This window comes from Sapajus apella, unplaced genomic scaffold (assembly GCF_009761245.1).
Source record: "Sapajus apella isolate SASKATOON/1434 unplaced genomic scaffold, GSC_monkey_1.0 scaffold64, whole genome shotgun sequence".
In the NCBI taxonomy this organism is placed as follows: domain Eukaryota; kingdom Metazoa; phylum Chordata; class Mammalia; order Primates; family Cebidae; genus Sapajus; species Sapajus apella.
In genome coordinates, this window is record NW_022437004.1 from 2,943,236 (window position 1) to 2,964,571 (window position 21,336).

Genomic DNA, 21,336 nt, shown 5'->3' on the forward strand with positions numbered 1-21,336 from the left:
CAGTGTGTTTAACTATTAATAGGAAACAAGAGATGACGCTATTCCTCTCTGAGGAGAGTTCAAATGATTCTGGGTCTTATAATTGCTACATTATGTAAGGTGAGTCTTAAGAAGCAATGAAGCACAATAGGAAAAAGAAAAGCCAGGCTTTGAAGTCCCACACACCCATGTTGAATACCATAGCTGCCTCCTCTTGCTAGTTATGCCACTAGCAGCCTGCGCTGCCTGTGTAATGTAGGTCTAATAATAATAACACCATTTCTGCCACGTATTAGCAGTGGTTAGCACGATTTAGCATTGTGCCATGCACTCTGCTAAGCACTTTCCATGCATTATCGTATTTAATCCTCTCGACTATCTAAGTAACACTTTTATTCACATTTTACTACTGAGGAAACTGGCTGTTGTAGACTGAAGGTTTGTAATCCCCCAAAATTCATATGTTGAAGCTCTAACCCCTACTGTGGCTGTATTTGAAGATAGGGCCTCAAAGGACATATTTAAGGTTAAATGAGGTCACAAGAGTGGGGCTCTGATAAAATAGGTTTAGTGTCCTTGTAAGACTCAGAGACACCAGAAAGCCAGGCACAGTGACACACACTTGTAATCTCAGCACTTTGGGAGGCTGAGGTGGGAGGATCACCTGAGCCCAGGAGTTTGAGATCAGCCTGGACAATATAGTGAGACCTTGTCTCTACAAAAATTTTTAAAATTAGTTGGGTGTGATGGGGCACTGGTAGTCCCACCTGCTTGAGAGGCTGGGGTGGGAGGATTGTTTGAGCCTGGGAGTAGAGATTGCAGAGCCATGATTATGCCACTGCACTCTAGTCTGGGAGACAGGGCAAGACCCTGCCTCAAAAAAAAAAAAAAAAAAGACCCAGGGAAAACTCTCTCTTTTCACCCCCTCCCCTCCAAGAAAGGCCATGTGAGGCTTTTGCACCAAAAAAAGGCTATGTGAAGACACAGTGAGAAGGCAGCCATGTGCCATCTAAAGACAGACCGCTCTCCAGACGCCAACCCTCCCGGCATCTTGATCTTAGAATTCCAGTCTTCAGAACTATAAGAAAATAAATTTCTGCTGTTTAAACCACCCTGATTATGGTGTTCTGTTATGGCAGCACCAGTTGACTAATACAGCTCAGAGAGGTCAAATAATTTGCCTAAAGTAACCAGATCTCAAATAGTACAGTCGGGATTTGAACCTAAATGAGACAATGTAGGTAAAATTCTGGCATGGTGCTGGCAACTAATAAGCTTTTAATAAATGGTTTATAATATTCATATTGCACTCATAAGTCAGGCCCACAGAATTATTGCTGTTAGTTACTATGAGGATGGCTCAGCAAGAGGGCAAGGGGGGCGAGGTTCCAGAGCCTGTGGCATGGAACACAGGAAAGGAGCCTCTTCAGCCACCACCAGTGCTTCTGCAACTCCTCCTGTGCTGAGTGTTCTTGGACTCAGGAGCTACCACGCAGACCTGTGGAACCCTAACATCATAGGGTTACCAAGGCCTCACAGGTCACCCAGGTCCACAATCTGGTGCCTGCATGCCTCTACCACATCCCTGCCAAGTGACTGCCGCTGCTTTCATTTCTCACTGATGGCCTCTCAGTATGGTTCTCAGGCAGGGAATGCAGGGGATAGAGCCTAAGTCCCAGAAGTCGTCCCTCGATGACGCGTTCAAGATCTTCTAAGTCAACCCCAGGTGTTCCAGATGGCCTGCCTGGAGGGGGAATGGCAGAGACTTAACCTAGGGAGAGACTGGAGCTTTCCCCTCCCTCCTATAGAATGAATCATTCCTTCCCAACCCACTTTTCTCAGTGTCCCTCCAGAAGGCAGTGAAAAGATTCACATATTTGGAAATCCAAATTAACATTGACGCAAACAAAAGGGCCCCTAAGTCATCAGGAACTGATGTGGTTGGCATCACCACGGATACCCGGGAGGCGGTTGTCAGAGGAGATCTGGCTCAGATGCCAGAGACGCACAAACTTGTACACGCTCAGTCCACAAGCCACACCCCCAAGCTGGCATCTAAACCCTTGGTAAAGCTCTTGGCTACAGAACGCTCGTTGATGACTAATTTTCATCTCCACGTCTCTCCTTGACTTTCCTTTCACTGATACAATATACTGCACCTTAAAGCCTCCTACTTCAGCCTTCAGCACAGTGGGTCATTAGTGAGGGGTAGCGCTGTGTTCACACACTGGTTACCTGTTTGTCTTGCCTTCTCTTTTCTGACAACACACAGCAGGGGAGGCCTTATCATCCTTTGATGACTAGGGACAGCTATCTTCTTCAAAGGACTGGAGCCTCAAAATGAGATGGCCCTTTAGATTTTTCAGTCTCAGCTGTTTCAGGAAATTGTACCGAGATCCTGATTTCCTAAGCAGACATGAGTCAGGAATTTCATTATTGCCGTTTAATAGCTTATATGTTAGTAAGTGCTTGATAAAATGCACATTGAAAGGGACCTGAATGTGAGTCCATCCTTGGAGCCACTGCTCTGTCCCTCAAGGTTTCTCTCTCCTAGCCCTCCAGACTTCCCCTCCTGCTGGAGTTCTGCTGCTCCTGCAGGGCTGTGAATTTGAGCGGTGAAAACATGTCTACAGACCTCATCATGAGTTCTTCCTAACAATGCTAAGCCTCTAATGCTTGTGCTTAGACTATTTTTAACTTGTCCTTTCTTTTGAAAAATTACACCAGAGGAGTTTAATAAGCCCCATTTAACTTTTTGTAGAAAAAGAAAATTTGCAGACATTAACCAATAAGTACTACTGAACAACATGGTTAGCTGGCACGCTTCTGAACACCAGCCTTCTGCCTGTGCAATACAATAGTTTATTTTTGGACAGCAGCCTCCACACAACATCACAAACATGTGACACTGGGGTTTATAATGAACTTAAATGAAAGTGAAGATTTAGGTGAGAGGTTTAGAGAAGGAACTCAGGGTTGCAGAGGGCCGGGTGTGGGAAGGAGGGACAAGTTCCTGGGCAATGAGAAGTCCGGGCTGCCCAAAGCTACTTCCAGCATCTGGCACCTCCAGATTCCTTATCTTTGCTTTGAATCAGCTAGGAGTATGAATTATATGAAGCAAGATTTCAGATTTTTGTTCATTATCATGTAAAACTAACAAACACACAAGCAGGCACACACCACCACCACCGCCACCACCAAAACCAGCAACTAACCAAACAAAAAAGAGCTCAAGCTCTTGCAGAGAATAAAACACTGCGGCAATGAACATTTCGGTCATTCATCCATCCAAACTCAACAGTCCCTTGGGGTCAAAGTTGATTCTAGGAAAATGTTCCCAGCTGTCCTACAAGGCCAGAGGTCCAAGTCACAAATTACAGCCCTGCCTCCATGCATGTCACAGCAGCTGGGACATGACTATTTGCCCTCTGGATTTTAGCGGAAGTATCGTGGGGGTCTTTCCAGGCATGAAAGTAAAGCCCAGTCTTCTTGGTGCTCATACCCAACGATGCTGGTCGTTCCAAAGTCGCCTGAGTACTTTCCCTATCGTGATCGTGGCCTTCTAAATCGGGGCTCAGCCATGCCTTTACCTAATGGGGTTACAGTAAACCCTCTCTGATCTGGGGTTTCTGAATGCAGTGTGAGGCACACAAACCAGCCTTATTTAACTGTTACTGGTGTGTCTAAGGTCTGGGGACAATAGAGGGAGGAACATAGACTTCATCAGAGGAAGGTCTTCCTCCTTGGATAATTAGCCCATTCTTTCTGAACAGTGTTAGTGTTGTAATGTACCATTCTTTAGAATTTATCTTTATTTTTTATTTATTTTTTTTTTGAGACGGAGTTTCGCTCTTGTTCCGCAGGCTGGAGTGCAATGGCGCGATCTCGGCTCACCGCAACCTCCGCCTCCTGGGTCCAGGCAATTCTCCTGCCTCAGCCTCCTGAGTAGCTGGGATTACAGGCACGCACCACCATGCCCAGCTGATTTTTGTATTTTTAGTAGAGACGGGGTTTCACCATGTTGACCAGGATGGTCTCGATCTCCTGACCTCGTGATCCACCCGCCTCGGCCTCCCAAAGTGCTGGGATTACAGGCGTGAGCCACCGTGCCCGGCTAGAATTTATCTTTAAAATCTATGTTATTTCAAGAATTCCATGATAACTCGGAAGATAAAAGTGCTTGCTCAAAGCAGGACAAAGTACTGTCTGGCTGTGCTGGCTAAAAGAAAAGATTTTTAAGATGCTAAGAAATAAAGGAGAAATTTGTACATGACAGGAATAATTTTTAAGCTTATTACTGTAAAAAGTTACTTGTGATCAAAATGAGTGTGAAGTATTTATTCATGGTGTATACAACTTTGATTAATTAATCAAAAGGAGACAGGATAAGAAGAGCAATTCTTTTGAGATGCCACTCAAGTCTAGTGCTCATAATGAAAACGGCAAAGAGTTTCGTGTTTAGACTCTCGATGAGAGGTTAAAAAGTCAACAAACTCCCATCAAAAAAAAAAGCAATTTTCTGAGTTCTTTACTTGCATGTTTCCTAGTGAGGCAAAGAATTAAGCCAAGGCTTTTGCCTTATGCACAGTGTAAACAGAAATTGTGTAATCCTTATTCAATGACTCATTGAATTTAGGTCTAGAAGGGGCCTCATTGCTTGTCCCATGCTACATGATAGAATGGAGATGAAGACAAGTGTGTGCCTGTGCTTATACTGTTCCCTCTGTTGGTAGAACCCTCCCTGCCTCATCCACTAGGTAAACCTCTATTCATCTTTTGGGACCCAGCAAAAAATACCACCTCCTCTCTGAAGGCTTCCATGATGCACCCAAGGCAAAGTATAATCTTTCTATCTGTATTTCTGTCTCTCCTCACAGACTGTGGGCTCATAAAGGTGCAAGAATATGCTTTATTGACACGTGTATTTTGAGCACAAAGGTTGGCTCACAGCAAGCAAATATTCACTAAAGGTTGTTATTTATCATGTGTATAAATAAATGCTTTTAGAAGGCATGCAAATATGGCAATGACAAGGAGAACAAATAATAAAAAGAATTGCGTACAGGCATTATTTCATAAATTAATAATCACTGACTCATCACTGTGCCAGGCAGTGGGGAGACTGAAGAAACATAAAACAGAGTCTAGGTCCTAATTGGGAGAGTTAAAAGAAACCTACATGAAATAGCAGGGAACATAAAAAGCAATATGTGATCGCATCTTACAATTAACGGTTCATAGTAGTGACGGTAGGTGTCAGAGCTTTGAGTTCTACCCCTCTCCAAGTGGATTACACCAATCCAATGTTTATCACTCAAACAGCTGTCAGAATCCCTTTTCTGGGTTGTTCCTCACCCTACTTTGCACTTTGTTTTGGATGGTAAAACGTGCTGGAAATCTAGACATTTATATGAAATCTCCTGATTACTAAATATGAGCAACTAATTAAAAAAATCTTAGAACACTGTGCAGTGAAAACACATTTGTAGGCTTTGGGTCTACAGCTTGTCAGCCAGGTGTCGCACAAGAAGAGAAGGGAGACTAACGTAGTCAACTCATAAAACTCTTAACTCCATTTGAGAGAGAAGAAAGATCATATTTTAGGAGATAGGTAAATATTACTGAGGAAGGTGTCAGGAGAACTATCTGTTGATGTGCTGGAGATAACCTTCCAGGGGATATAGTAGAAGCTCAGGAATGGGAGGTACTTGGTCACCTACTCTCATGAATGGATAACTTAGACTCTTGGTCTCAGCTCCCTGTATTTGCAAGGTTTCTCTCAAGAAATGGATGTAATTGTACATATATAGAGAGATATGTAAAAGAGGATTTATGATGGGAATTGGCTCATGTCATTATGGAGGCTAAGCATTCTCACAAACAGCTTTCTGCAAACTGGAGAACTGGGGAAACCGGCAATGTAATTCAGTCTGAGGCCAGAGGCCTGAGAACCAGGGAGCCAATGGCATAATTCTCTGTCTGAAGCTACAGGCCTGACATCCTAGTGGAGCCGTTAGTGCAAGGCTCAGAGTATGAAGGCCTAAGAGCCTGGAGTTCTAATGTCCAAGGACAGGAGCAGATGAGTGTCCCAGCTCCAGAAAGGAATTTGAATTTGCCTTTTCTTTGCTTTTTTGTTCTGCCTGGACTCAACTGATTAGATGGTGCTGCTTTCATTGGGTGAAGGTGGATCTTCCTTACTCGGTCCACTGACTCAAATGTCAATGTCTTCCAGAAACACCCCCAGAGACATACCCAGAAATAATGCCTTACCATGATCTGGGCATCTTTTAACTTAATCAAATTGACACCTACATTTAAGTATCGCACTCCCCTTTGGTTTAATTTCCGTGCCTGAGCTGAGCAAGGGTACCAATTTCGAGAATGATCAGGAACAGGAGACAGGACTGCTGCCTTCTTCTGTGCGTCTGTGTTGCCCAGGGAGCCACTCATATTAGGATAATGCCGACTTTTAGTTCCATGGCTACAACCTCTCAGCCCGAACTTGATTTTCAAATCATCTCCAGGTTTTGCTGCCTTGAGAAGCTGTCAGGTGAAATTTCAAACAATGCTCAGATATAATAATCTTTTAAAGCCAGAATGCCAGAATTTCACCCATGGGTAAGAAAACCCCACAAGCTGGCTTCCCTCTTCCTGTTCCTACATTCCAGTCTCCAGCACAGGCACTGCTCAGCCTCATCTTGACATTTAAGGTTTCTGGCTGTGCTCATCTTCTCTTCCCACAGACAAGAGCTATGAGGAGACACACCAACAAAGTAATTTACATGTGGATTTCTAAACATTCAACTCACCATTTGGAAACAGCAATTACTCTTCCTCTTTTCAAATGACCATACAAATCAGTTTACTTTTGGAACTTTTTAATTTTTTAAGAATTACTCAATTCTTTTCTTATGGTGGTAATGTCCTCGAGGATTTTATTATTTTTTTTGCCATTTCAACTTTCAATTGGCAAAACTATAACTAAGATTCCCACTTGCTATTTTATGTCACATCTGTGTTCTTTATTCTCACTTAAACCTTTCTTTTATCTTAGCCAGCTAGAATACATAGCAGCCTTACTGCACAACATGACAGTTTTAAAGTAAATAATTTGTTACAGGAAAATAAATGTTGAATCTGCTCTTATTCTTTTCACCCTTGTGTTACTTTGCTTTAATATTTTCCTTAATTAGAATATAACTTAGGACTTTGGAATTACTATGTAGCAATTTTGTTTACTTGTTAACTCAGATTAGATTGTTTTTCCGTATAAGAGATGAGCAAAAATGGTAATGTTTTTCACTAAGTTTCTTCTCCTGCCATGTAAATGACTAAGTATTTGTTTAGTAATAGGTATGTATGATGGAAACTCTGAATATGAATGCCCTTTTTCAATTAACGAAACTCAGACAACAGCATGACGATGGAAAATCTCTTCCTGGGAAAAATTTTCCTGCATTTACTATTGATTAAAAACCTGAAATAAATGCATTAGTTCATTACGAAATAATTATTCAGCGTGTAGTGTGTACTACATATGAGACGCTATTCTAAATACATGTGGGCAAAATAGATAAAATTTTCCATCTGCAAAAAGCTTATATTCTAGCAGGAAGAGAAAGATAATAAACAAAAAATATAATAAGCAAGTGATAAATGCCCAAAGGGAAATAATGAAGCAAGGTGATGGGAACGGAAATAGGCAGGGAGTAGGTTCCAATTTTAGATCTGGTTATCCGGGTATGCTTCTCTGAGTAAGTGACATTTGGGGGTGTGGTATGCAGATCACATAAGAACCTCACAAGTCACCATCAGCACTTTGGCTTTATTCTGAGCAAAATAGAAGCGATCACAGGGTTTAGACAAAGGAGTGAGACGATCAGACACATGCTAAAATGATCACTCTGGCTACTGCTGAGAATAGAGTGTGGCAGGGATACAACAGAAGCAGAAGCACATAGACTAATTAGGTGACTAATGAATTAATCTAGGAGAGAGATGATGGTGGATGAGCCCAAGGTGGTAGCCATGGAAGTGTATACTTAGAAAGTAGAGCCAACAGAATTTCCCATTTCAATATGAGTTGCAAGAGACAAAGAGTCAAGGATGACTCAGGGCTTTTAGCCCAGGCAACTGGAAGAATGGAATTGCCATTTAGTAAGAGGGGAATCTGTGTGGGATGCTCAAGTTTTGGGGAGAAATCAGGAGTTCAGCTTTGAACACGTGGAGTTTGAAATGTCTATTAGATGTGTAAGTAGGAAACCCAACTAGGCAGTCAGGAACACAAACTGGAGCTCAGCAAAGAGGACTGAGTAAGAGATATAAATGCAGAGTTGTCGGCATAGAAAGGGAATTCAAAGCTATATAACTGGATGAACTCATTGAAGAGGATGAGTTTGGTGTCCTGAAAGGCAAGAGAAGTCCACGTGAAGAGGCAGTAATATTTAATGGTGTCAAATGCTGCTGAGAGGTCAAGTAAGAACCAAGAATTCTTGACTGTATTTAGCAGTGTGGAAGTCATCAGTTTCCTTGGCAAGATCAGTTTTAGTGATGTTTTGGGAGTAAAACCCTGATTCAATTAAGTTTAAGATGGGAGCGGGGGATGAATTGGAGACAATGAGTACAGACGATTCTTTTGAGATCCATCCATAGTAGAAGCATGCAGGAAGGCACAGTGTATGGTTACAGATTCATAGGCAGTTGAATTTGGTGTATTTCCTTTTTAAAAAAATTTAGTGAAGGAAAGACTTATTTCATGGTTACCTGTTAAGAAGCACACACTCACTTAGATAGGTAACCCTAATTTCACCACTCTTCAAATACGTTTTTTATTTTTATTTAAATAGAGATGGGGATCTTGCTATGTTGACCAGTCTGGTCTCAAACTCCTGGCCTCAAGCGATCCTCCCATCTCGGCCTCCCAAAGTGCTGGGATTACAGGAGTAAGCCAACACAACTAGCCCTATAGATCTACTTTCTTCTCTTTGTGGTTGGTTAAGACATGCACCCTTAGTTTTTCTAGTTTCAGTTTCACCATATTATTTCTAATTACAGCAGTCTGGCAATTTCCCTTCCTCTTTGGACTTGATGTTATGTCATACTCATGGAGGGTTACCCCCAACACTCTGCCCAGCTCCATTTCCTCCACAGTGCTTCTCCTCTTTCAACCTGCTCATTGCTAGTCTTCGTCATTTCAATTTCCTCAGCTGTGAGGAATGGAGACAGCCTCTTCAGCTACTTTACGAGGCTAACAGTTTAAGCCTGGGCAACATAGACCCCATCTCTACAAGCACTTTTTGTTTTAAATTAACTGGGCATGTTAATGCATGCTGTGGTCCTAGCTACTTGAGAGGCTGAGGTGGGAGGAGTGCTTGAGCCCAGGAGGGTGAGGCTGCAGAGAGTGGTGACGGTGCCGCTGCCCTCCAGGCAGGGTCACAGGGCAAGAACCTGCCTCAGGGGAAAACCAAAAACAAACAACAAAACAAGAGTTTAAGTCTGAGAAGTGAAATGGGTTTAACCCTTATAAAGAAAGATTGAAATGGGTCTAACCCATGCAAAGAATAGAAAGAAGATGAAAGCAGTAGGTAGCACGGGGGAGGAAAGAAAATGAGAAAACATTAGTTTTACCATTTACTTAGGCTGAACTCCTACCATGTCATCTTAAAGCACCGTATGTATTGAGTTCCTGTCTTCTGACAATATGAAGGTGCTCTAGATATTGCATATTATGTTATTAAGAGCAACACGAGATTAAGAAATTTTGTCACAATGTGGTTGTACTTAGGTAATATTTACTGAGCAATGCCTATGAGGCATTTGGCTAAGCCCTTTCCATATGTCATTTAATTCTTTCCCTCATAATAAACTGAGGTATGTATTACTATGCCCATTTCAGAGATGAGGAAACAGAGAGGTGAGAGAGAGAGGCTCAAATAACTTGAGGCTTTTCAGCATTACTACCACTTTCAAGCAAATATATTGTATATTTATTTGTGTATGACTATGCAGATATATCCATAGTTAGCTTCTTTCCCCAGGGCCATTTTTCATTTTACAAGGAATTCATCACTGACATTAACTCATAAGCCACCTCAGTGCATTTGAGATCAATTTATAAAGTTTGGTTGCTGCACAATTTTTCAAAAACATGTTTACAGGTTATTGAAACCCATATTGCCTACCATATGTTAGGCACTCTGCTGGGTGATAAAATGGAAGAATGTAAAATCACTTCTCCAAGGAGCTCAGATTCTTCTTTTGTAGGAAAGTCAATTATTCATTCCCTCATTCAAAAGTATTATTGAGTGTCTTGGAGTATGCTATAGTTTAGGTAAGAATAAATCAAGCTAGAATTAGTATACTTAGTAAGAAAAGATGCACAAATAATGGCATTTATCTTACACGGTCCTTTTAAAACAATACTGTGATTAAGTGCTTGAACCTCTAGAGCCAGGCCACCTGACTTAAAAATCTAGCTCTGTCAGTTAAAGGCTGTGTGATATTGAGCTAGCCACAGAGCCTCTTTAAAGCCTTCTGTTTCCCATCTATCACATGAGAATAGTAACTCATCAGGTTGCTGTGAAGACTGAAAGTATGTGTAAAGTATTTGGAAGAGGACCTATGTAAGTATTAGTTGTTATTATTGTGATACAGACTTACCATGTGCTGAAACAGTTGCTAATTCTTAACTATAATAAGTAGGATAGTAAGTGCTCTGTAATTTTTTGTTGAATAGAACTTCCTAGAAGCTGAGTTTCTCTGTAGATATGTCTAGAGTAGCCTCAGATTCCTTTTCCATCATATTTCTTCATTCTGAACCCAATGTGAAATCAGTTATTGTCCTTGGCTGCTCCATTCTGTTTGTTTTTTTGTGGAAATGGGGAAGCTGATGGGCTGTTGGTTTTTTGTTTTGTTTTGACATTGCAGATGATCAGAGTTATTTTTCATTATTTATCATTGGTAGACTTTTTTTGTATAATTTTTTTTTAAACCAGAACATTTATTACATGACAAATCGTTGAAATTCCAAGATGAACTGGGTGCTGCAACAGCTGCCCTCTTGGGTTGAGGTGTTGTTCCTTCATGGAATCCACGCCTGAATCTGTGGTATACAATTTTTAGGTGCCTCCCTGGACCAGTCCCAGTGGTATTTCGTCTTTTAGCCTTGGCACTCCAGTTATACTTTCTCTTACACTTGGCGGGGTAGCCACATTTGCCACAGGTTGACTTCTGAAGGTGGCAGGCCTTAGAGGCACAGTGGCAGCACAATGTGTGCGTCTTATTGCCCCGCTCTCCAAACGATGATGTTCCCTTCATCATCTCGCTTCTGCGGCTGAGAACAGAGACGGTAGACTTCTTACTAATTTTATGCAGGCTATAGACTGAATACTGTGTGTCCCCACCCCGCCCTCCATTTTATATGTCGAAATCCTAACCCCTGAAGTGATGGGAATAGGAGGTGGTGCATTTGGGAGGCAATTAGGTCATGATGGCGGAGTCTTCATGAATGGGATTAGTGGCCTTAAAAAGGAGGCCTGAGAGAGACCCTCACTCCTTTCCCTATATGAAGACACAGCAATAAGTTACCCTCTGTGAACCAGAAAGAAGGACACACACAGATGTGGAATCTGCTGGTGCCTTGATCTTGGACTTCCTAGCCACCCCCCAACCGTAAGAAATAAAATTCTTTTTTTCTTTTTTTTGAGACAGAGCCTCACTCTGTCACCCAGGCTGAAGTGCAGTGGCAAGATCTTGGCTCACTGCAACCTCCACCTCCCAGGTTCAAGTGACTCTCCTGCTTCAGCCTCCCAAGGGATTACAGGTGCCTGCCACCACTACTAGCTAATTTTTGTATTTCTAGTAGAGATAGTGTTTCACCATTTTGGCCAGGCTGGTCTCTAACTCCTGACCTCAGGTGATCTGCCAGCCTCAGTCTCCCAAAGTGCTGTGATTACAGGCATAAGCCACAATGCCCAGTCAATTTCTCTTGTTTATAAGCTACCCAGCTTATGGTATTTTGTTATAATAGCCTGAATATACTAAAACAATCCATTAAGTTTTAAGAATTATTTTTCTGATCATCAAAGTAATGTGTGCTCAATATAAAAACAATTCAAACATACAGAACTTGATAACAGAAAGTGAAAGGCCCTAGTAATCCCACATCCAGAGTTAATCACCATTAACAGCTTGTTATATATGCTTCCAGATTTCATCTGAAGCATACATTTAATAACATGCATATCTTAAGGCAAATCCCCCCCAAAAATGGAATCATACTATTCATATTGTTCTGCAGCCTGCTTTTATTTTCACTTATAGATTTTCGACATCCTTTCATGTAGGTACAAATACATCTAGCTTATTTTTGTTAATGGCTGCTTAAGGTTTCCTTCTACAGATCTAGCAAAATTTGCTTAAACAGTTTCCTACTGGAAGTTTATTATTTGATTTTTACACTATTACATGTTCTCACTATTACAAACAATGCTGTGATAAAGCCACTTGTAATATATATATTTTTGTACATGTGTAATTATTTGTGACATAATTTTTGCACAAATCTGCTTAAAGTACAAACTCCTAGACATGGAATTATCTGTTCAAAGAGAACACAGCTATTTATCAAAAATTTCCAAACTGTCCTCCAAAGGGATTTGTCCAATTTCCTCTTACATTTAAAGTGTGAGAGAATGTCTATTTCTCCACAATGTGACTGTTTTCTGAGTATCACTTCTTTTCTCAATTTATACCAATCTTGAAATCATGTTTTTCAAATCTAGTATCACAATATAAAACCCAGGGAAGATCAAAAGAGCAAAGTACAGAAGACTTTATTATTATTATTTTTTACAAACAGTAAAACATTCCAAATTCATTATAATAGTGGGCTGTTTTCAATCAAAATATCACTCCACTAGTTGTTAAGTTGTAAAAGACCTCTCATCTCTTAGATCAGCAAACCTGACACTGATTAGATCGCCTGCCACACACTCCTTGCCCACATACCTCCTTCTTGGCAGTGTGTGCAACAGGAGAGGCTGCTGGCAAGGAGCAAAAGTGGGAGCAAGAGAAGGGCCGAGGGCTCAGAATCTGGTGTCATCTTGTAAAGGGTCTCGGGCATTCCCCCGAGTGTATTCTGGATCTCTCTGTTCATGTTCCTGTTTGGGCTGCTCTTCTTCATGTCTAATGCCTGATGGCCAAGTGCTCACTATCCAAGGGTCAGTTCTATCACCTCCTCTCTGAATCCTTTCCTGAAACCCTAGACAATCATTCTCTTTAATATCTCACTATCTCTGAACCAACACCTTCCTGAGTACCCATAAGATTCTGTGCAGCATTCTGATTAAGAACATTTAGATGCTGCGTAAATGTTGATTGAACCTTTGCTGACATGGAGAGATCTTGGCAGAAGACAGATGAGACTTTCCATGGCTTACAGAAACACATGGATTCAGATAAAAGAAGATGCTGAAGCATAGGATTGAATCACGTATTTCGTTAGAACCAAATAATTCCAAACATCCCGCCTTCATTTATTTCTTGGCCCCTGCCTCTTCCCACCCACACACGAAGACTGCAAACGAGCCTTGATCCTACAACAACAGCGCTTATAGGGCTGCAAAACTCTCTTAGCAGAGAACAATCTTTACATCTGCCTGTTTCAGATATATGACATTTTTGATGAAAAGAATAGGAAGGGGCGGAGTCAGATAAAAACAAGCACCGACTTTCCGATACAGCTTCAATAGCAGACAGAACACATGAAGCTGGAAACTACCCATGCCAAGAAATAGTTGTGTGTGACCTAAAGTTCAGGTAAGTATTCTTAGAGTTGGAAGGCGCTTAAGTGACTTTTTAACGGAATTCAACCTCCCAACCCCCGCGCCAAGTCTTACTATCAAGAGTTTTAGTCGACCGGACGGAATCCCTCGCCCAGGACGGGTGAAGGTCCCTGATGTTGCCTCGCACCTGACTGGCAACAGCGCCTGCCCGGCCCGGAGCCCTACTCAGGTGGGCGCTAGAGAGAGCATTTCAGCGATGGCCTTGTAGGCGGCTGTTCTTCCCCTCCCAAGCACCTGCTCGGCATCTAGCAGTTGCTCGTCGCCACTCCCCAACCCCGGGCCACCTCCCTAGCCACACAGACCCCGTCCGGTCAGCAGGCCAGCTCGGCTGAGGAAGCGCCCCGACCCCCGCCGGGCGCTGCAGGGCGACCGGCGAAAGTGCTCGCAATCACATGGAGGCCCGGGCCCGCCCCATTGGCTGCGGCCGGGCCAGTCGCGGCGCTCGCCGGCTGCGGTTGGTCCCAGAGCTGCAGCGCCTGCACGGGCCCGGAGTCCATGTTACGCTTTGTCTAATTCCCGTCGTTACAGAGTCATGTGCTGCTGCTCCCGTCGCCGCCGCTGCCGCTGCCGCTGCCGCCGCCCGTGGTGCCCCGGCTCCTCCGCCGCGCTTCGAGGTGGCAGCCGCGGGCGGGGCCGCGGGAGCAGGGTCCAGGGCGCAGCGCGCCTTTGCCGCCCCGGCGCCTCCCGGTGCAGCCGCCGCCCGCCGCGGGTGATGCGGCCACCTCCGGCCTCAGCATAAGCCGTGGCTCGGCGGCCGAGCTGCCTCCCAAGGTTGGTGCGCACCTCTCCGGGCAGGGGCCGGGGGCTGCGAGGGAGGGCGACGCGCAGGTGGAGCCGAAGCGCGCAACCCTGGCGCAGGCGCCGCGGCCCGAGCTGAGGCTGAGGCCGGGAACTCATTCGGGGACGTCCGGGGGTCGGGAGGAGGCGGCGGCGAGCGGAGTGGGCCCCCGTTTGCAGCCGCCAGGGCCTGGGAGATTGTTCCGCTTTCTGCTGTCTTAGCGGCGGCCGCTTCGACCGCGGGCGGCGGGCTCTGCGCTAGGGGAGTGCGGCCGCCTGGCTCCTGGACCCCTCGCGCGCGCTCCCTTTTCTCGCCTTCCTTCGCCCAATCGGAAAGGCGGGGAGAGCCGGTTTCGGCTCCGCTGGTTCCTCCCGGAGGTAGGTGTTTGGTGTCTGGCCTTGCTGGCCCGGTGTCCTTAAGGTGAACCTTGAACTTCTCCAGAATCGCCTCCCCTCCACTTCCTTCCTGTGGCGGGTGGGCTGCCCTAGGAGCCCGGCGGGCGGGGGCGGGGAGATGAAGGCCCCCGTCCCGCCCCCCGCGCCTGTGGGAGGGAGCTGGGGGCCCGCAGGTGCACCCTGCCGGCCGCGGGCCATCTCCGGGTTGGGTACCGGTATAATCCGCTTCTAGCTTGTTTGGAGGCGTGGGCTCTTGGGAGCGGGACTTCTGCTCAAATCCTGTCCAGGGGCTTGGAAAGGAGGAGAATTGGGGGTGGTTGCCCGGAGGACCAGCACCTCCGGTTACTGGAGGGTTGATAGGACCTTCCCCTTTCAGTCCCCCTTTACTGGGGGGTATTCCTTGCAGTTAAATGAGATTTTTTGATTTCTTAAGAAGCCAGCCGCAGCGAAGAAGAACTGCTGCAGGTCGAGGGAAAGAGAGGTAGGTTCCTGCTGGAGAGGGAGAGGTGGGCTGTGAGGTCTCAGGAGCACACAGTTGGGGGTGTATGCGGCCGAAAGTGTAGAGGTAGCGTTGTAAGAAACAGCCAGAGGAGAGGGAGAGCGCACTCAGGAGGAAGGGGGAGAAATGGGGAATAGATACTGGGGAGTCCTAGCGGAGTGTAGGACCCAGCTGGAGCCGCTTGGGCTTATATTTGGCTCCTCGTTGCCTCGCAGATTTCCTGCTCTTGGATCTTGAAAAATGTTTTTTGTTAGACAAAGAAAGCTGTGAGGACATATTTTGGAAGAGAGATAGGACTGAAGAGCTGACTTCTGGAAACTTTCCTTGGCAGCTTTAATAGTAAAATTCCGTTCAGGCAGGGTTTATTGAGCACCTATTACGTGGTCCGTACTGGACTTTGGAAGAGTCTGGACAGGCAGGGAATTCCTATTTGCAGTAATGGTGAGGGCTGTCTACCTTATAAACAACCAAGGAGCCCGTCCCAGTGCCAAGAATGACAGTGATTCAGACCTTCCTCGTCAAAGCATCTGGAGCCTCTCTGCCTCTTACAGACCTGTGGGAAGAACCCTGTACCGTATACCGTAAATGGGGTCTTCAGACAGCATTTATTTTTACAGTCCAAAAATAGTGACTACACACCTACTGTCAGCTAGGTCAGGGTTGGGGTTCTTGCTTCATCTGTCTTGACACCAACTAACTAAATTCCTGTTAAAATCCAAGTGCAAGATAGGGAAGAATCTGAGATGAAAATAACTGGTTAAAACAGGAGTCACAGAAAGTTGATTTGGGGGCGTTTGGTCTCTGTAGGTTATTTATGGAGCCCCCCATAAAATGATTAGGCAATCGATGGAGCCAGGGAGAAATTCCAGAATCTTGAATTGGCACAGTTTATTTATATATCTGAACACTTTATCATAGATTTGTCTCATTTTTATTGAGGGTGTATGTGTGCGTGTTGATTAAAACCTAACAGATTAGAAGGTTGGAGATGAAACTGTCCTTAGATGACCCAGCCTTCCATGACCATGTGGAGTAGCATATGATGCAACAGTTAAAGTATTGAGCCATATTCATATCATTTTCTTCCTGCTGTGTTTTCCAGCATTTAAAAAACGTGGTCAAAACTTGGCCTTTTTTTTTCTCAAAATCGGTAAAGTTTAATGGAAAAAAAAAAAAAAGAAAAGAAAAACTAGGCCCCGTCTTCCTTTTTTTTTATGCAGAGTTTTAAAAATTAATTTTAGAAAATTCTGATGTGTTTGTCTTGTCCAAATAGTTAAATTGTTTTGGTAGCTATAGTTTGGAAATTAGACTTGATTCTATTTTCAGTACTGTAGACAAAATAGCTATTAAAAACAAAAGTGAAAAGTTTGTCAGAACTTTATAATCATGATTATATGTTCTTGAAGTGGTAGCTCGTAAGGGATTTCACTTATTTTTAATTGGAGCTGGTGTTTGACATTCTAAGAAACAGCAGTTAATATTTGTTGAGTGCCAGCAGGAAGCAGAGAACTGGAGTGAGTACTATCGGATCTTAACAAGGCAGGAGAGGATTCTTGTAGTAATCACAGAGAGCAGATAAGACAGGCACACATGAGGATGCCTAGCAGAAGCAGACAGTTACAGTTGTCTAAAATCCAGGGTGTGTGGAACCCGATGAAAGTGTACAAAGCATGTTGAGGGAGGCGTGGAAATCTGAATTGACTTTTGACAGTGGTGAGGGTTGTGGAACAGAAAATATGAGTTAAAAAGGAGGGTAGAGGGAACCTAGTTAGTGAAAAGCTTAACCACAAGTCAGTGGTGTTAATCATTTGCCTCAAGACCAGTGGCTCTCAGCAGTAGGCAGTTTTGCTTCTCAACAGACATTGCTAAATACCTGGAGACATTTTTGGTTATCATAGCTAGGGGGCAGGTACTGCTGTCATCTAGTGGGTAGAGGCCAGAAATGCTATATAAGCATCCTACTGTGCACAGGACATCAACCCCCTTCCTCATAAACAGAGAATGATCCTGTCCTAAGTGGCGATAGTGCCAAGGTTGAGAAACCCTGCCCTTAGATCAGAAGGTCTTGAAGGGAGATGGTGCTTGACATGGGAGGAATAATAACATTGAGCTTAGGAAGCCGATCTAGGAGACTTCTGTGCTCAGGCCTCATGTGATTAGGGTCTGGGCAAATCCTAGTTGAAAGAAAGGGGCAGTTTGGAGGGAGAGCATAGCAGATTAACTATTAGCACAGTATGATGGTGGAATAAATTGGGAATCATAGAATCCAAATTGGCATTTTAGAGGGGCCTTGTCCAGTTTATTTATTTTAGTAAATTCTTAACCATTGCTAGGTAACCTTTGTTTAAATAACACCAGGAACCGTGAACAACTTCTCCTGAAGATATGTTATTACTACATCTTTGGACTGTTTGTTGTATTACTACTTGAGCTGAAGACTGTCTCCTTGAATTTTTTTTTTCCATTGATTTCATTATGTTGGAGCTGCTATGCTCTTTGAATGCACAAAGACAGTATGATGTCTCCTTACCCCCAGTTAACTTTCCTAATGCAAACTAGTCCCAGTTCTTTTCACAGCCTTATTTTGGGATGCAGTTTCTAGATGTCTTCTCAGTTTGTCAGCATCTTACATGGAGAGTCTGGAATTGAATATGTAATTGAGATATGATCTGGCCAACAGAGACAGCTGTTTGCTGAGACCTGGCGAAAATGTCTGTTTACTGCACCTTAAGCTTACAACTGCCTTTGGTGTTTTTTAGGCAGTGCTGAGCACAGACTTCTTCATTAGGTAATCATGTTTTGGATAGTCAAAACCCCTCGATATTTGCTCTGTGAGCTGCTGCATTTTGTATTTTTTGAGCAGATTTTTTTGGAGAAGTTTTTTTTTGTTGTTCCTTTTTGATGTTAGCCTACTTATTTTGATCCTGTCTTCTAGCCTTTGACATTTTTGAATTTATATCTTCTAATTATATCAGACAGGAATGGAGGATGACTTTATTGAAAACTTTGTAGTCCATTAATCAGTAGTTTGGGGCACTGCTGGTCCTTTTGAGAGCCGGAATTACTGAGTGATGGAGTTGAGTTCTAGGGCAAATTAGCCCTTAGTTTGGGGGCTTCTGAGAAATCTAAATGCCAAGCCACATGGCATTTAGCTCTTGAAATGTTTGTACCTGAGGTACCATTTTGAAGTAGTTTGAGTCTGTTCCAAGCTTCTGAAATCTGTATTCCTTCCTATGGGTCTTTGTGGTTCTGTTTGCTTCTCTGGAAGAGAGTTTTTAATGTTTTGTGCAAATCTGAAGCTTGCAGGATTAGAATTGCTTTTGAAATTTGTGAGGAGGTAGGATAACCGGCAAAATCAACTATGGACTTGGTTCCCACTCAGCTAAGCTTTGTTTCCTTTTTTGCTAATATTCCTTAAATACTTAGTGACAGCCTTATATTTAGGGAGGGAGAGAGGACAAACATTTTTCTCGGAGCTGGGCTTCAACTTGTCATTGATGTAAGTTCATACTTGACTTTTATAGTCTTCACTACAAAGACATTAGGAAATTACCATTCCCAGGTGTCTTCTGAAGCAGGCAGATAAGAAATCCCAGGTAACTTAGTGCCAAGTTCTCCAGATACTCTAGATCTATCCAGTGAACTAGATTTAATAAATTACTTGATTTGGCTGGTAGCTATCTTACAGTATTGAAGCAGTGCTAGAGGAAAATTTCAAATCTCATAGCCAGTATGTGTGATCACTTTGTGATGAATGTCCATTGTGTCCCAGTCCTTTGTTAGTGTGTTGCCTGTCCAGGTGGTGCAGTCTACTTGGTCTCCCTTCTCTACCAGTTCACATGTGAAACCTCTTTGTATCTTCTGGAGATGAAGATTATTCCTATGAAAAGAAGGGATGTCTTCTGAATAGTTGAGATTTCTTGAGGGGAAAATTATTGCTGTCCTTTTATATCTTCAAAGGCTGTGTCAAAGTTGAAGTCTCCTTAGAATTAGGGATGCAGTTGTGTCATTTTGAGTAGAAAGATAGAATATTAAAGCTGGAAGGGATCAACCCTTGAATTTTATAGTTGAGCATATCCAGGCACAGGGAGGTGATGTGTAAGTTTACACATGTAGCGACAGAGTAGGCATTAGAATCTGTCTTCCTTAAAGACCACAATAAAGGTGAAGGATCAGGATTTGTTCTCTGCTTAGAGGTGTGTAAACAGTGGGGTCCCTGGGGTCTTATTTACATAATTGATCTAAAAGAAGGAGCACACAGTGGAATTCTAGGTTTGCAGATGACAGTAAGCTTTTCTGGATTATGAAATGTCTAACCACTGGGGATTTGCTTCAGGAAAACCACACTAGGATGTATTAGTCATCAGAAGATTTGCAGGTGAGTTTCTTGTAGGCAAATAGGAGGTTGGGTATTAAGAAGAACTTACAGAATTTCCATAGGATGGTGTTTTGTTGGATAAACTAAGGGAGGGGCTCTGAAAATAGCTTCACATTGTTGTCCCGACTTGTTGCAGAAAAACAAACACCATGAAATGCTAGGCTTCATCAAAAAGATTTTTGGGCTGGGTGTGGTGGCTTATGCCTACAATACCAGCACTCTGGGAGGCTGAGGCGGGTGGATCACCTAAGGGCAGGAGTTAGAGACCAGCCTGGCCAACATGGTAAAACCCCATCTTTACTAAAAATTAAAAAACAAAAAAATTAGCCAGGTGTGGTGGTGGCGCCTGTAATCCTAGCTACTCAGGAGGCTGAAGCAGGAGAATCACTTGAACTCAGAAGGCGGAGATTGCAGTGAACTGAGATCACACCATTGCACTCCAGCCTGGGTGACAGAGCAAGACTCTGTCTCTCTCCCTCTCTCTCTCTCTATATGTATATATATAATGTTTGGACATTGCTGCTACAATGTAAACTTCATGAGGGCAAGGTCCTTGCTCATGAGGGCAAGGTCCTTGCTCATCTGTTTTCCTGATAAAAATATTAGGATTTCTAGTATCTGGAAAAAGTCATCTGAGAGGAGATGGTATGGAGGCCTGTGAAACCATGAGGACAGGGCCAAAGGCAGCCTTGATAGTTCACTTTATTCTAATAAGCCTGAGTGTGCTATTTTAATTGCCTCCTGCCTTCATGCTCCAGTACTCTGTCAGTGCGGTGAAGGTGGGGATTTATCTCTCTTGTTCTCTCCTGATTTTCCAGTGCCTTGCACATGGCAGGCCCTCTATTAGTATTTGTCATCCAGAGGAATGAATGAAGAAGTATACCTTAAAGCTTTACAAGACATATTCAGAATGAATGCAAAGAAATTTGGTTTTTCTCAACCCTGGCTGGCATCAAAATCAATCTGGGGAATGTTTAAAAAATACATATAACCAGACCCTTTTCCATGCCTATTGAATCAGAATCTCCGGATATGGAGTTTAGTTTTGAAAAGAGCTCTCCCTACCTCCAGGTAATTCTGTGCTGCTCAGTCAGGGTAAGAACCACCATCTTAGCAGTTGTACGCAAAGGCTGGGTACTGACTGAAGACACCTTCAAATGGTTTTGAAACATTTGTGGCCAGCAAGCCCATAATTGGTTATTAAGACAGAAGAGGAGCTTTAAGGATATGTCAGTCTTCTTGGAAGGTATGGTGACCCAAACAGCACGTGGTCCACAACATGACCTTTGGTGCCTCCATGAGATAGAGCATCCTGGGCTGGATGGTATGATGGGACCAACTGCCAGTCCATTCTTGAGTAGTCATTTCCAGAGTGAGTCCCTGAGGACAGTTTCACCAGCCCATGAGAAAATGAGAAGAATAAAGACAATACAACAAGCTTTCCTGTTTCAACTTTAGTGCTA

General features: G+C 43.5%; 1 protein-coding gene and 1 pseudogene across 3 annotated transcripts in view; one reads left to right on the forward strand and one right to left on the reverse strand.

Annotated features, from left to right (window-relative positions):
• Positions 1-10,875: 10,875 nt before the first annotated feature.
• LOC116529921 lies at positions 10,876-11,368 on the reverse strand (annotated as a pseudogene).
• Positions 11,369-14,289: 2,921 nt separating this feature from the next.
• The window catches only part of LRRC8D (leucine rich repeat containing 8 VRAC subunit D), a 118,504-nt gene continuing 111,457 nt past the window's right edge, over positions 14,290-21,336 (forward strand). The window contains exon 1 of one of the 3 annotated variants that reach the window (XM_032247829.1): positions 14,290-14,594. The gene's annotated coding sequence lies outside the window, so the exon portion shown is untranslated. Of the gene's footprint in view, positions 14,595-14,889; positions 14,979-15,214; positions 15,478-21,336 lie in introns of those variants that run through there. The other 2 variants (XM_032247833.1, XM_032247831.1) reach the window with 2 other exon arrangements.